Source organism: Xyrauchen texanus, unplaced genomic scaffold, assembly GCF_025860055.1.
Source record: "Xyrauchen texanus isolate HMW12.3.18 unplaced genomic scaffold, RBS_HiC_50CHRs HiC_scaffold_162, whole genome shotgun sequence".
Taxonomy (NCBI): domain Eukaryota; kingdom Metazoa; phylum Chordata; class Actinopteri; order Cypriniformes; family Catostomidae; genus Xyrauchen; species Xyrauchen texanus.
The window spans coordinates 27,517-44,932 of record NW_026266004.1 but is presented as its reverse complement, the minus strand read 5'-3'; the positions used below and the strand labels follow the sequence as shown (position 1 = coordinate 44,932).

Genomic DNA, 17,416 nt, shown 5'->3' with positions numbered 1-17,416 from the left:
TATTTCTAAAGATTTGCTTTATTTTTCTGATTCTGATTGGTCACTCCTGCGTTCTCTCTTCCCATTGGTTGCTTCTCTGTCCGTCATATTCTGCTGCTCGCTCATACGGCGACGGGGTGAAAATGGGGCGTTTCTTCAGGCTGACCCCAACGTTCCAGTTCGGGGAGTTCTGCGCTCGACCAGCGGGTCAACTGAACCGAACCGGTAGAACCGGAGCAAGCGAGCGCGATGACGGCAGTGCGCGTGATTCTGGCGCTGATTCTGAGCTTCCTTCAGCTCGGCCGGACCGAACCGCGACCCGGAACACCAGGTACAAGATTGTTCACATCACAGTCACTATCGGCAGTTAGTTTGTCTCAATGTCAGTCGAACCCAATTCTGTCCTGACTCTGACGGAACTTGATCTGTAGTGATAATGATGGAGAACATTCTGGATCTCCTGCAGGAGCTTCTGTCATCTGGAGTTTGACCAGAGAAGGAAGTTTTTCTGTTTTTATTAGTTAAACTTTATTTGACCAGATTAATTTACCCTGAAAATTAAAATAAATGAATTTCAATCGACAGCATTATTGTCATAATGTTAATTATAATGTTAATATGTCCCTCCTGTTCTTTAAGTGTGTGTTCCTGTGTGACTCTTCCAATAGAAGTCAATGGGGTTTCATCTGTGGAGGTTTAAAAGGCAGACATGTTCAAACTCATGTATTATTAGAGCTGTAAAGTTGTTTAAATAGTCATATTTCAGTGGTTTATATGCATATGGCTGTACTTTGATACAGTGAATATGTTTTATTTTTATATATATATATTTAATCATGGTATTTTTATTTAAAATTAGTAACACTTGTGAGTCAATTTAAAAAAGTTACTCGGAGTTCCTTTGAGGACAAAAATGTCCATGTCAAAAAACTGACATAGTAATATTATATTTTTTACCTAACTACCAAATATTCATACATTTTCAAGATTTAACCCTTTAAATGTCAGTTTGTTTATATAATGCTAATGTTGTTTTTACACACACACACACACGCGCACACACACTTCTCAGCGCACACACACTTCTCAACACACACACACACACACACATATACACACATGTTGGTCTACCTATCATTATGAGGACTTTCCATAGACATAATGACTTTTATACTGTGCAAACTATAGATTCTATCCTCTAAACCTAACCCTACCCTAAACCTAACCCTCACAGAAAACTTTCTGCATTTTTACATTTTCAATAAAACATTGTTTAGTATGATTTTTAAGCGATTTGAATTATGGGGACACTAGAAATGTCCTCATAAATCACATTTATAACATAATAACCTTGTGATTACCAGTTTATAACTTACAAAATTGTCCTGGTATATCACAAAAGCAGCTAAACTCTCTCTCTCTCACACACACACACACACACACACACACACACACACACACACTTAACACGCACACACACTTCTCAACACACACACACACACACGCACACACTTCTCAACACACACACACACTGTCACTCTCACACACACGCGCACACACACACACACACACTTCTCAACACGCACACACTTCTCAACACACACTCTCACTCTCTCACACGCGCACAGACACACGCACACTTCTCAACACACACACACACTCTCACTCTCTCACACACACTTCTCAACACGCACACACACTTCTCAACACACACACACACACACACGCACACACTTCTCAACACACACTTATCAACACACTCACACACATATACACACACACACACACACATATACACACACACACAGTCACACACACACACACACTATAATACAGTAAACAGTGAATAGGGGAAAAGCTTGTATTTGCTCAACAGGATAAACATGAGGAAAATGGCGCCATCTGGTGGAAAATATAAAAAATGTAAATGTTGAATGGCACTGGGATCAAATATTGCAGTTTTAATGGGTTTCAATGGGGACATTTTTGACCTGAAGGTCCGAGGGAAACTGTTTTGTGTACTCAGTGTGTTATAGATGTGTTATAGATGTGTTATAGGAACTGAGGTTGAAATATCAACATTCCCCCCAAAAATACACACCTTGGGTAAAATATATGCCGTTGGCATTAACAGCCAAAATGATCGAAAAAACACAAATGAAAAACACAAAAATGTCCCGAAGGTCACACAAGGGTTAAATACTCAAGATATGCTTTAACACACACACCCATCCCAAACTCTCAGTCTCCCTCCCACCTTACGCTACCGTGGTCATGCAATAAAGACCTATATATAACTAGAAGTAACCTGGCTAATTACAAGAAGGGAAATACAGATGTTTAAAACATGTGTGCAGGCGGGCTGTTGGTGATCACCGCAGCTACAGAACTGACCGGCGGCTACATGAGGTTCATGAGGACAATCAGACAGTTCAACTACACCGTTCACCCTCCAGATCTCCTGTGCGGCTCCGTTAGCTCATCTCACATGTGTGTTTGTGTGCAGGTCCTGGGTCTGGGCGAGGAGTGGAGGGGGTGATGTGGCCAGGACTGTTGGGGGTGGGCAGAAGGTCCGCTGGCTGAAGCAAGAGCTAGAGAAACACTAAGACAAAGCGAAACACCGTCGTCATGTTAGGTAGACAGGTGAGTACACACAAACACTTTCTAGCGGGCGATTCGGTGGGACTTCCACCATAAGAGCGTTTGTCCTACACGTGTTTCGACGGCGCAAACTAAAGTTTTAATGGCGTGCGTGCAGTTATGATGTGATTTTAGCCAGCGGTCCGGCGAGCTGCGCAGGAAGTTTTCTGGATTTGCTCATCGTGTGGTTTTCTCTGCGGAGGGATTCTGCTGGCGGACCAAAGACTTGCTTCAAAATACCGGCGGTGCATAGCGGCAAACGCTACCTCAACTCTGGAGGTAAGAGAAGAGATTGTGTGAAGCCGCACAACTCATGACCGCTGATGCCGTGTCACTGTGTTTGTCGCGTGTAGGTTTTATCGGATACGTTCCTGAGATTTACGGCATTGTGCGGCAGTGGACATACAGAGACGATGATGGCCAGCTGTTTTACACACTCATCTACCTGGACCAAGAGCAGAGGGTGTGTGTGTGTGTCTATTAGCTGAACTGTTACCTCTAACTGTATTTTTGTATCCCCAATCTGGAACGCCCAAATCCCAATGTGTCTGAGACCATCAATCTGCGCCTCTTATCACGTGACTTGTTGAGCACGTTACCGTGGAGACGTAGCACATAGCTGGTGCAATAGTGAACAAAAAGCACATTTTGGGCTGACTCGCCGTACACGCAGTTTGTATTTTCTGTGCTTTTGAATTTGGTATTGAAATAATAATAATAATAATTCCTTGCATTTATATAGGCTTTTTCTAGGCACTCAAAGCGCTTTACATAGTATAGGGGAATCTCCTCAACCACCACCAGTGTGCAGCATCCACCTGGATGAAATCTAGAGGAACACGATTAATCGGTGCCGATTGTTGCTTTTGAAGCTGTCGTTATCAGCAAATATCTGTGGCGATCGTTGCCGATGTTTTCATCATTACAAAATAAAACATTTTGACATTTTATAAATCAATTTAAAAACTAGCGGCTGATTAATCGGCTGTCGGTCTTTCCCACTATCTTAGTTATCGTATCGGCAAAATCCGCTGCTGTCGACCTCTCTTGAAAACGGTCTTGCTTTCTAAATGGTACATTATGTCTGAAATATTCCCGATTGGAATCTGGAAATGGTGAATTGAATGTTTACATTGAGTTGTGTGGATGTTACGTGACTGTTCATGCTAAACACAGTTTCACTTTTCCAGAGAAAGTTCAACATTACGCTGGACCACAAATCCCACATATTTCAGAACCTTAATGGAGCTATAGGTACACACACACACTCATATACACTCTCACACACACACACACACACACACACACACACACACTCATATACACTCTCACACACTCACTCACACACACACTCACACACTCACACACACACTCACACACACACTCACACACTCACACACACACTCACACACTCACTCACACACTCACTCACACTCACACACACACAAAGATCCCCCATTTAGCCTGAACAGACTGTAGGGGCAAGAGCTGTTAGCGAGCACCTCTGAAGGCCGGAACGGTTCACGAGGGGGTGGGTGGCCAGCACCACGCCCTTGTCTCCACAGTAGCGATGTTTTACACACCGCACCAGGTACTCATTTTAGGCTGAGTCCACCTAGGGGAGGCCCGGGACCGGTTCAGATAATCGTCACTGGTGTTAGCCATGAGCGGGAATCGAACTCGGGTCGCCAGGTTCATAGCGCAGCACGCTAACTGCTACACTACCGCTCCCCACACACTCATATACACACACTCACACAAACACACACACACACTCATATACACACACACACTCACACACACACATACATACACACTCATATACACACACACACTCATATATACACACACTCATATACACACACTCACTCACTCATATATACACACACACAACACACACACACATTCACACACACACTCACACACACAGACACACACACACACTCACACTCATATACACACACTCTCTCACACTCTCACACACACACACACACACACACACAGTTTTGAGTGTTGCTCTTTGTGTAATGTATGTGTGTTTTTCCAGATGAAGTGGTCATGAAGTTTGAGAAATCTCGAGTCCGGGCTCGGAACGTGGCCTATGACACACTTCCTGTCATTATCCACGGCAACGGGCCGGCAAAGGTAACGTAACCGTGCTGCACAGTAATCCCTGTGTTAAGTGTAACCCCTCGTTCATTAAGCAGATGTTCACATGTCTCGTGTAGCTGCAGCTGAATTATCTGGGTAATTACGTGCCGACGGCGTGGACATATGAGCACGGCTGCGGAATCTGTGATGAGGGACTTCTCGATATGAATCCGCTGTCTGTGAGTGTCCTGCTACTCAGAACTAACATAAAACATATCATGTAATGGAAATGTATTGTGTAATGTTATTGTGTATTTTTTGTAGTTGTAATGTTGTGTGTTTTTGTGTAGGATGAGGAGATGCCGCTGGTCCATATCGCTGTATTTATCGAGCAGCCGACTCCATTTCTAGAAGAATTTCTGGAGAGACTCGCAATACTGAACTACCCATACGCACGCTTACGACTCTTCATACACAACAATGTACACACACACACGTGCTTGACTCCATACATAACAATGTTAGTAGCACAATGGTGTGCTCTGTAGACACATGTAGTTCTACACATGGTAATTTCATGCTAAATGCAGTACGTGTCCACAAATGTGATTGAGAAACACGGTGACATGTACAGGCATGCACTTACGATAATCTTCAAGCAGCCCGACTCCTCATGCACGTGTGTGTGTGCGCGTGTGTGTGCAGGTGGTCTATCACGAGCAGCATGCGCAGCGGTTCTGGACACTTCATCGCTCACTGTTCCCCGTGGCGAAAATAATTGGACCGGAGGAAAACCTTCGGCAGGACCAGGCCAGAACCATGGCAGTGTAAACAAATGCACAACATTCTCTTTCAATCTTATGTTTATGCTGAATTCACTGTATGAATCGGTCTTTCCCATGATTCTGGCACGGTTTGTGTGTGTTTTTCAGGGAGGTGTGTAAGAAGGATGTGACCTGTGATTATTTCTTCAGTATAGACTCGGACGTTGCACTGACTAATCTAGATGTTTTACAAATTCTCATTGAAGAGAACAAGTGAGTGAACGGCAAACCAATCACAGTACATGATTCTATAGTGTAAACATTTCACTTTGTACAGGAGTGATACAGGAATACATCAGGAGTGATAGGAGAATGGATCAGGAGTGATAGGAGAATGGATCTGGAGTGATAGGAGAATGGATCTGGAGTGATAGGAGAATGGATCAGGAGTGATACAGGAATATATCAGGAGTGATAGGAGAATGGATCAGGAGTGATAGGAGAATGGATCAGGAGTGATAGGAGAATGGATCTGGAGTGATAGAAGAATGGATCTGGAGTGATAGGAGAATGGATCAGGAGTGATAGGAGAATGGATCAGGAGTGATAGGAGAATGGATCTGGAGTGATAGGAGAATGGATCTGGAGTGATAGGAGAATGGATCGGGAGTGATACAGGAATATATCAGGAGTGATAGGAGAATGGATCAGGAGTGATAGGAGAATGGATCAGGAGTGATAGGAGAATGGATCTGGAGTGATAGGAGAATGGATCTGGAGTGATAGAAGAATGGATCTGGAGTGATAGGAGAATGGATCAGGAGTGATAGGAGAATGGATCTGGAGTGATAGGAGAATGGATCGGGAGTGATACAGGAATATATCAGGAGTGATAGGAGAATGGATCGGGAGTGATAGGAGAATGGATCGGGAGTGATACAGGAATGGATCGGGAGTGATACAGGAATGGATCTGGAGTGATACAGGAATGGATCTGGAGTGATACAGGAATGGATCTGGAGTGATAGGAGAATGGATCTGGAGTGATACAGGAATGGATCAGGAGTGATAGGAGAATGGATCAGGAGTGATAGGAGAATGTATCGGGAGTGATACAGGAATATATCAGGAGTGATAGGAGAATGGATCGGGAGTGATAGGAGAATGGATCGGGAGTGATAGGAGAATGGATCTGGAGTGATAGAAGAATGGATCAGGAGTGATAGAAGAATGGATCTGGAGTGATAGAAGAATGGATCAGGAGTGATAGAAGAATGGATCAGGAGTGATAGAAGAATGGATCTGGAGTGATAGGAGAATGGATCTGGAGTGATAGGAGAATGGATTTTTATTCCCGATCTGAGGATTACATCGACATCGTGCAGAGCAAACGAGTGTGAGTATATTCTCCATGTATGTTTATGAATGTGTCGAGTGTGTGTAAATCTTACGTGTCTCTCTCTCTCTGTGTTGCAGTGGTCTGTGGAACGTCCCGTACATCACTCAGGTGTATCTGATTCATGGAGAGCGCTGCGCAAGCGTCTGGCTGCGGTTTCTCTCTATCAGCAGGAGGGAAAAGATCCCGACATGACGTTCTGTAAGAGCGTCCATGCGAGCAGGTGGGAGCATTTTATATATATTATATATATATATATCAACCCCAATCATAATTATCATATTGTGCTTTCGGTTAATCATCCCGAGTGTTTGTGTGTGTTCATGTTTGTATCAAACAGAGATGAGTTTGGTCGTCTGGTCTCCTCCAGTAACTATAACATCAGTCGTCTGTATCCAGACATGTGGCAGATATTTGACAACCCAGCGGTGAGTCTCTCACTGCCATTGAACACGTAAACACCTGAACTAACACTAACCTGTGTCTGTGTGTGTTTCAGGACTGGAGGGAGAAATATATCCATGAGAACTATTCCAGGATTTTTGAGGATGATGATGATGTTCAACAGGTGAGATGAGTTTGAGCAGGTGTAATAGTGATGATTAGCTTAAAGTTGGGGGGTCTGGGTATCTCAGTGAGTATTGGAGAATGGATCAGGAGTGATAGGAGAATGGATCTGGGCGATACAGGAATGGATCGGGAGTGATAGGAGAATGGATCGGGAGTGATACAGGAATGGATCGGGAGTGATACAGGAATGGATCGGGAGTGATACAGGAATGGATCTGGAGTGATAGGAGAATGGATCAGGAGTGATAGAAGAATGGATCAGGAGTGATAGGAGAATGGATCTGGAGTGATAGGAGAATGGATCTGGAGTGATAGGAGAATGGATCTGGAGTGATAGGAGAATGGATCGGGAGTGATACAGGAATATATCAGGAGTGATAGGAGAATGGATCTGGAGTGATAGAAGAATGGATCAGGAGTGATAGGAGAATGGATCTGGAGTGATAGGAGAATGGATCTGGAGTGATAGGAGAATGGATCTGGAGTGATAGGAGAATGGATCAGGAGTGATACAGGTGAAACTCGAAAAATTAGAATATCGTGCAAAAGTTCATTAATTTCAGTAATTCAACTTAAAAGGTGAAACTAATATATTATATAGACTCATTACAAGCAAAGTAAGATATTTCAAGCCTTTATTTGATATAATTTTGATGATTATGGCTTACAGCTTATGAAAACCCCAAATTCAGAATCTCAGAAAATTAGAATATTACATGAAATCAATAAAAAAAGGATTTTAAATACAGAAATGTCGGCCCTCTGAAAAGTATAATCATGCATATGTACTCAGTACTTGGTTTGGGCCCCTTTGCATTAATTACTGCCTCAATGCGGCGTGGCATGGATGCTATCAGCCTGTGGCACTGCTGAGGTGTTATGGAAGACCAAGATGCTTCAATAGCGGCCTTCAGCTCTTCTACATTGTTTGGTCTCATGTGTCTCATCTTTCTCTTGCAATGCCCCATAGATTCTCTATGGGGTTCAGATCAAGCGAGTTTGCTGGCCAATCAAGCACAATAATACCATGGTCATTGAACCAGGTTTTGGTACTTTTGGCAGTGTGGGCAGGTGCCAAGTCCTGCTGGAAAATGAAGTCAGCATCTCCATAAAGCTTGTCTGCTGAAGGAAGCATGTAGTGCTCTAAAATGTCCCGGTAGGCGGCTGCGTTGACACTGGACTTAATAAAGCACAGTGGACCAACACCAGCCGATGACATGGCTTCCCAAACCAACACAGACTGTGGAAACTTCACACTGGACTTCAAGCATCTTGGATTGTGTGCCTCTCCATTCTTCCTCCAGATTCTGGGACCTTGGTTTCCAAATGAGATGCAAAATTTGCTCTCATCAGAAAAGAGGACTTTGGACCACTGAGCAACAGACCAGTTCTTTTTTCTTTAGCCCAGGTAAGGCGTTTGACATTTGAAGCCCATGTCCAAGACCCGTCTGTGTGTGGTGGCTCTTGATGCAGTAACTCCAGCCTCAGTCCACTCCTTGTGAAGCTCCCCACACATTTGAGTGGCCTTTTCCTGACAATCCTCTCCAGGCTACGGTCATCCCTGCTGCTTGTGCACCTTTTTCTTCCACACTTTTCCCTTCCACTTAACTTTCTATTAATGTGCTTTGATACAGCACTTTGAGAACATCCAACTTCTTTTGCAATTACCTTTTGAGGCTTTCCCTCCTTGTGGAGGGTGTCAGTGATGGTTTTCTGCACAACTGTCAGGTCAGCAGTCTTCCCCATGATTGTGAATTCAACTGAACCAGACTGAGAGACCATTTAAAGGCTCAGGAACCCTTTGCAGGTGTTTAGCTGATTAGAGTGTGACACTTTGAGCCTACAATACTGAACCTTTTCACAATATTCTAATTTTCTGAAATTCTGAATTTGGGGTTTTCATAAGCTGTAAGCCATAATCATCAAAATTATATCACATAAAGGCTTGAAATATCTTACTTTGCTTGTAATGAGTCTATATAATATATTAGTTTCACCTTTTAAGTTGAATTACTGAAATTAATGAACTTTTGCATGATATTCTAAATTTTCGAGTTTCACCTGTAGAAGAATGGATCTGGAGTGATAGAAGAATGGATCTGACATTTGGATCTGGAGTGATAGAAGAATGGATCGGGAGTGATAGAAGAATGGATCGGGAGTGATAGGAGAATGGATCAGGAGTGATAGAAGAATGGATCAGGAGTGATAGAAGAATGGATCTGGAGTGATAGGAGAATGGATCAGGAGTGATAGGAGAATGGATCAGGAGTGATAGGAGAATGGATCAGGAGTGATAGAAGAATGGATCTGGAGTGATAGGAGAATGGATCAGGAGTGATAGAAGAATGGATCTGGAGTGATAGGAGAATGGATCAGGAGTGATAGGAGAATGGATCAGGAGTGATAGGAGAATGGATCAGGAGTGATAGAGGAATGGATCTGGAGTGATAGGAGAATGGATCTGGTGTGATAGGAGAATGGATCTGGTGTGATAGGAGAATGGATCTGGAGTGATAGAAGAATGGATCTGGAGTGATAGGAGAATGGATCAGGAGTGATAGAAGAATGGATCTGGAGTGATAGGAGAATGGATCAGGAGTGATAGGAGAATGGATCGGGAGTGATAGGAGAATGGATCGGGAGTGATAGGAGAATGGATCTGGAGTGATAGAAGAATGGATCAGGAGTGATAGAAGAATGGATCTGGAGTGATAGAAGAATGGATCAGGAGTGATAGAAGAATGGATCAGGAGTGATAGAAGAATGGATCTGGAGTGATAGGAGAATGGATCTGGAGTGATAGGAGAATGGATTTTTATTCCCGATCTGAGGATTACATCGACATCGTGCAGAGCAAACGAGTGTGAGTATATTCTCCATGTATGTTTATGAATGTGTCGAGTGTGTGTAAATCTTACGTGTCTCTCTCTCTCTCTGTGTTGCAGTGGTCTGTGGAACGTCCCGTACATCACTCAGGTGTATCTGATTCATGGAGAGACGCTGCATAGCGTCTGGCTGCGGTTTCTCTCTATCAGCAGGAGGGAAAAGATCCCGACATGGCGTTCTGTAAGAGCGTCCATGAGCAGGTGGGAGCATTTATATATATATATATATATATATCAACCCCAATCATAATTATCATATTGTGCTTTCGGTTAATCATCCCGAGTGTTTGTGTGTGTTCATGTTTGTATCAAACAGAGATGAGTTTGGTCGTCTGGTCTCCTCCAGTAACTATAACATCAGTCGTCTGTATCCAGACATGTGGCAGATATTTGACAACCCAGCGGTGAGTCTCTCACTGCCATTGAACACGTAAACACCTGAACTAACACTAACCTGTGTCTGTGTGTGTTTCAGGACTGGAGGGAGAAATATATCCATGAGAACTATTCCAGGATTTTTGAGGATGATGATGATGTTCAACAGGTGAGATGAGTTTGAGCAGGTGTAATAGTGATGATTAGCTTAAAGTTGGGGGGTCTGGGTATCTCAGTGAGTATTGGAGAATGGATCAGGAGTGATAGGAGAATGGATCTGGAGCGATACAGGAATGGATCGGGAGTGATAGGAGAATGGATCGGGAGTGATACAGGAATGGATCGGGAGTGATACAGGAATGGATCGGGAGTGATACAGGAATGGATCTGGAGTGATAGGAGAATGGATCAGGAGTGATAGAAGAATGGATCAGGAGTGATAGGAGAATGGATCTGGAGTGATAGGAGAATGGATCTGGAGTGATAGGAGAATGGATCTGGAGTGATAGGAGAATGGATCGGGAGTGATACAGGAATATATCAGGAGTGATAGGAGAATGGATCTGGAGTGATAGAAGAATGGATCAGGAGTGATAGGAGAATGGATCTGGAGTGATAGGAGAATGGATCTGGAGTGATAGGAGAATGGATCTGGAGTGATAGGAGAATGGATCAGGAGTGATACAGGTGAAACTCGAAAAATTAGAATATCGTGCAAAAGTTCATTAATTTCAGTAATTCAACTTAAAAGGTGAAACTAATATATTATATAGACTCATTACAAGCAAAGTAAGATATTTCAAGCCTTTATTTGATATAATTTTGATGATTATGGCTTACAGCTTATGAAAACCCCAAATTCAGAATCTCAGAAAATTAGAATATTACATGAAATCAATAAAAAAAGGATTTTAAATACAGAAATGTCGGCCCTCTGAAAAGTATAATCATGCATATGTACTCAGTACTTGGTTTGGGCCCCTTTTGCATTAATTACTGCCTCAATGCGCGTGGCATGGATGCTATCAGCCTGTGGCACTGCTGAGGTGTTATGGAAGACCAAGATGCTTCAATAGCGGCCTTCAGCTCTTCTACATTGTTTGGTCTCATGTGTCTCATCTTTCTCTTGCAATGCCCCATAGATTCTCTATGGGGTTCAGGTCAAGCGAGTTTGCTGGCCAATCAAGCACAGTAATACCATGGTCATTGAACCAGGTTTTGGTACTTTTGGCAGTGTGGGCAGGTGCCAAGTCCTGCTGGAAAATGAAGTCAGCATCTCCATAAAGCTTGTCTGCTGAAGGAAGCATGTAGTGCTCTAAAATGTCCGGTAGACGGCTGCGTTGACACTGGACTTAATAAAGCACAGTGGACCAACACCAGCCGATGACATGGCTTCCCAAACCAACACAGACTGTGGAAACTTCACACTGGACTTCAAGCATCTTGGATTGTGTGCCTCTCCATTCTTCCTCCAGATTCTGGGACCTTGGTTTCCAAATGAGATGCAAAATTTGCTCTCATCAGAAAAGAGGACTTTGGACCACTGAGCAACAGACCAGTTCTTTTTTCTTTAGCCCAGGTAAGACGTTTGACATTTGAAGCCCATGTCCAAGACCCGTCTGTGTGTGGTGGCTCTTGATGCAGTAACTCCAGCCTCAGTCCACTCCTTGTGAAGCTCCCCCACACATTTGAGTGGCCTTTTCCTGACAATCCTCTCCAGGCTACGGTCATCCCTGCTGCTTGTGCACCTTTTTCTTCCACACTTTTCCCTTCCACTTAACTTTCTATTAATGTGCTTTGATACAGCACTTTGAGAACATCCAACTTCTTTTGCAATTACCTTTTGAGGCTTTCCCTCCTTGTGGAGGGTGTCAGTGATGGTTTTCTGCACAACTGTCAGGTCAGCAGTCTTCCCCATGATTGTGAATTCAACTGAACCAGACTGAGAGACCATTTAAAGGCTCAGGAACCCTTTGCAGGTGTTTAGCTGATTAGAGTGTGACACTTTGAGCCTACAATACTGAACCTTTTCACAATATTCTAATTTTCTGAAATTCTGAATTTGGGGTTTTCATAAGCTGTAAGCCATAATCATCAAAATTATATCACATAAAGGCTTGAAATATCTTACTTTGCTTGTAATGAGTCTATATAATATATTAGTTTCACCTTTTAAGTTGAATTACTGAAATTAATGAACTTTTGCATGATATTCTAAATTTTCGAGTTTCACCTGTAGAAGAATGGATCTGGAGTGATAGAAGAATGGATCTGACATTTGGATCTGGAGTGATAGAAGAATGGATCGGGAGTGATAGAAGAATGGATCGGGAGTGATAGGAGAATGGATCAGGAGTGATAGAAGAATGGATCAGGAGTGATAGAAGAATGGATCTGGAGTGATAGGAGAATGGATCAGGAGTGATAGGAGAATGGATCAGGAGTGATAGGAGAATGGATCAGGAGTGATAGAAGAATGGATCTGGAGTGATAGGAGAATGGATCAGGAGTGATAGAAGAATGGATCTGGAGTGATAGGAGAATGGATCAGGAGTGATAGGAGAATGGATCAGGAGTGATAGGAGAATGGATCAGGAGTGATAGAGGAATGGATCTGGAGTGATAGGAGAATGGATCTGGTGTGATAGGAGAATGGATCTGGTGTGATAGGAGAATGGATCTGGAGTGATAGGAGAATGGATCAGGAGTAATACATATTTGTGACCATGAGGCAGGAGTCCAGGGAAATAGAAGCATTATGAACCCCTGTAATTTCCACGAGATAATCCACAACAGAACAGTGGCAAGACAGCAGCAATCCAGTAAGGTAGAAATGGAGCCTGGATGGGCATCCAGTCTGTTAACCTTCCAATCCTGTTTGGTGAGTGGAGGTCAGCCTTTTTCACCAGAGTGTTACGGTGTCCGTTTTTTAAATCAGGAATGAAATGGCATAGAATTAGATTGTTCTCTCAGTGGTCTCATATTTTAAGCGTGGCTGGAAATCATGTGTCCTCTTTGTGTGTTTGTGTGTGTCAGGGGTGTGATAGCGCCCATGTTGTCCCGATCACGGGAAGCTCTGGTCAAACTTCTGGGGTGCTTTGAGTCCTGAGGGCTTTTATTCCCGATCTGAGGATTACATCGACATCGTGCAGAGCAAGCGAGTGTGAGTATATTCTCCATGTATGTTTATGAATGTGTCGAGTGTGTGTAAATCTTACGTGTCTCTCTCTCTCTCTGTGTTGCAGTGGTCTGTGGAGCGTCCCGTACATCACTCAGGTGTATCTGATTAGGTGGAGAGCGCTGCGCACGGCGTCTGGCTCGCGGTTTCTCTCTATCAGCAGGAGGGAAAAGATCCCGACATGACGTTCTGTAAGAGCGTCCATGAGCAGGTGGGAGCATTTTATATATATATATATATATATATCAACCCCAATCATAATTATCATATTGTGCTTTCGGTTAATCATCCGAGTGTTTGTGTGTGTTCATGTTTGTATCAAACAGAGATGAGTTTGGTCGTCTGGTCTCCTCCAGTAACTATAACATCAGTCGTCTGTATCCAGACATGTGGCAGATATTTGACAACCCAGCGGTGAGTCTCTCACTGCCATTGAACACGTAAACACCTGAACTAACACTAACCTGTGTCTGTGTGTGTTTCAGGACTGGAGGGAGAAATATATCCATGAGAACTATTCCAGGATTTTTGAGGATGATGATGATGTTCAACAGGTGAGATGAGTTTGAGCAGGTGTAATAGTGATGATTAGCTTAAAGTTGGGGGTCTGGGTATCTCAGTGAGTATTGATGCTGACTATCACACCTGGAGTCGTGAGTTTGAATCCAGGGCGTGCTGAGTGACTCCAGTCAGGTCTCCTTGGCAACCAAATTGGGCCGGTTGCTAGGGAGGGTAGAGTCACATGGGGTAACCTCCTGCGTGGTCGCTATAATGTGGTTCTCGCTCTCGGTGGGGCGTGTGGTGAGTTGTGCGTGGATGCCGCGGAGAATAGCGTGAAGCATCCACATGCGCTACGACTCCATGGTAACGCACTCAACAAGTCACGTGATAAGATGCGCGGATTGATGGTGTCAGACACGGAGACAACTGAGATTCGTCCTCCGCCACCCGGATTGAGGCGTGTCACTACACCACCACGAGGACTTAGAGCACATTGGGAAATGATTACACAGTTAAAGTGTGTGTCTCTGTATGTGTGTGTCAGCCGTGTCCAGATGTGTACTGGTTTCCTGCATTCTCTGACAGAATGTGCGACGAGCTCGTTGAAACAATGGAGCATTTCGGCCAGTGGTCAGGGGTAAAAAACACGGTCAGTCACCTCACCGTGTGTGTGTGTTTACTTGTGTTTGACAGTAGCTCACCTGTCGGTCTCTCTCTCTCTCAGGACAAACGGTTGGCAGGTGGTTATGAGAATGTCCCAGCAGTAGATATTCACATGAATCAGATTTCTCAAAAATTACATCGTTCCTGTTACTGAAAAACTCTACCCAGGATACTCTCCAAAGGTGACTCAAAGGTGCACATAAAAACACACCTTTAGGCCGTGTTTACACCTGGTAATAAGATTTGTTTGAAACGTTTTGAACGTTTAAAGAGGGTGTAAACGGGTCCAAACGTTTTGAGACTTGTCCATGTTAACCACATTCAGAGGTGTCTGAACACCAGTAACCTCATGGTGCTTATAGTGTTAACGTTTGCGTTCAAACAGCAGTGAAGCCCCGCCTACACTTAATAAATCACTTTAAGAAAGTGAATGCTGCTGATGTTGAAACTGTGGTGCTGTTGTTCCGGTTATTGGTAACCTGGACTAGTTTATTAGTTATATTTGTTTGTATATAAGTAACAATTATTTTGTGTTGCAGGCTCAGGCCGTGATGAACTTTGTGGTCTGTTATCGTCCTGATGAGCAGCCGTCACTCCGCCCACATCACGACTCCTCCACATTCACCATTAACATCGCTCTCAACAGCAAAGGCAACTATTACCAGGTCTCACACACACACACACACACACACACACTGCAGACGAAAGTAGACATTCAGGTTTGTTTGAGTGAGTTGTTTGTTTTTTCAATGTGTACGTGTGTGTGTGTGTGTGTGTGTGTGTGTGTGTGTGTGTGTGTGTGTGTGTGTGTGTGTGTGTGTGTGTGTGTGTGTGTGTGTGTGTGTGTATCAGGGGGGAGGCTGCAAGTTTCTGCGTTACGACTGTACGGTGGAGTCTCCAAGGAAGGGCTGGTCGTTTATGCATCCCGGCCGTTTGACGCATTATCACGAGGGGCTGCCCACAACCAGAGGAACACGATACATCATGGTGTCATTTGTTGACCCTTGAAAGCCTTGTGTGTGCATGCGTGTGCGTGCGTGAGAGTGTGTGCGTGTGTGAGTGTGTTTGTGCATTTACTCTGTAAATTAAATATCAGATGTTAATGTTGTACATATTGTTACAGATGGACTTTGTCAAATTCACTCTTTTAAGGATTTTTATATCTGGACTATTTTTACTTGATTTTATACAATAATATAATCACAGGTTTTTATAAGCATTAGTCCTGAAATAACTTTAGTACTCTTAACATTTTTACAAATCGCTTTTAATTATTTGTTGCTTTGTGTAAATAAATAAAGTGAGAATCTGAACTCTGTTACTGTTATAAATCTCTGCAGGGTTACAGGAAAATCTCGTTCCAGCACGACTGAAAACCACTTTATATTCATGTCATCTGTAAATACTGAGCCAGCCTATTGCAATGATGAAACATTAAATAAATGCTTCTCTGCATCACAGCGCGGCCGTGTGGAAGGAATCGGATAGTGTCCGTTGTCCGTTAGTCATGTTTGACACATTGTTAAAAACCGTTACATTTATGGTAAAATACCGGCACGTCTTTTTGATCCCTTACTGTTGACATTATTCACTTTAATATATGTTGTTCATCACCGTAGTAACTACAGAACTATATCAAATATAACAGAACAGCGATATTGAAATATTATATAAATACTGCCCTGGGTTACGCTTACGGGTGAAGCAGACTCCAGCTGGCTGAATGATTTTTGTACTTATTCTTTCTTGTTAATAAATAAAATTTTTACCTTGAAAACTTGACTTTGTCTCCTCAAAAAAGAACACGACAGAATTTGGTGACCCCGACGTGATGCGCAGTGATTGAAAACGACACCAGGACGCGGTGGCTGATTGATACCCATACATGGGCCCATTTAAAAAGGTGACCAGAGCCTGTTAAATCAAAATCTGCATAGTTTAGACAAAGACCTGGGAGGCCTGTTTGGAACAGTGGAGCCAGGACCGGATTACAGGAGTGTCTGAAGAGTCCCGGGACGCTGAGTTTCCGTCTCCTTGAACGCACTTAGCAATAAAATAGATTAAATTGGTAGGGACATTGTGTTTTTGCGGCTGAAGAGTGAGTGGAACGCTCACTAAGCGTGTGTTTTCAACTTGGGGTGTCTCTGTCACAATAAATCCCGAGAGTGGTAACCTAACGGTGCAATCAAACTCAAGGGTTGCGACAGATTGAGTCAGTTGCTCGGGTGTACTCTACTGTTTGACGGGGAGGGAATATACAGGTCACTCAAATACTGTGAATCTGGGGACACCAGATAGAAGTTACCTTCTGGCTCCTCCCATATTATCTGAGGAAGGGACCATAATTAGCGAGATTTTTCTCACAACTGAT

General features: G+C 43.4%; 1 pseudogene; it reads left to right on the top strand.

Annotated features, from left to right (window-relative positions):
- The first annotated feature begins 228 nt into the window (after nucleotides 1–228).
- LOC127641778 (multifunctional procollagen lysine hydroxylase and glycosyltransferase LH3-like) lies at nucleotides 229–17,001 on the top strand (annotated as a pseudogene).
- Nucleotides 17,002–17,416: the final 415 nt, after the last annotated feature.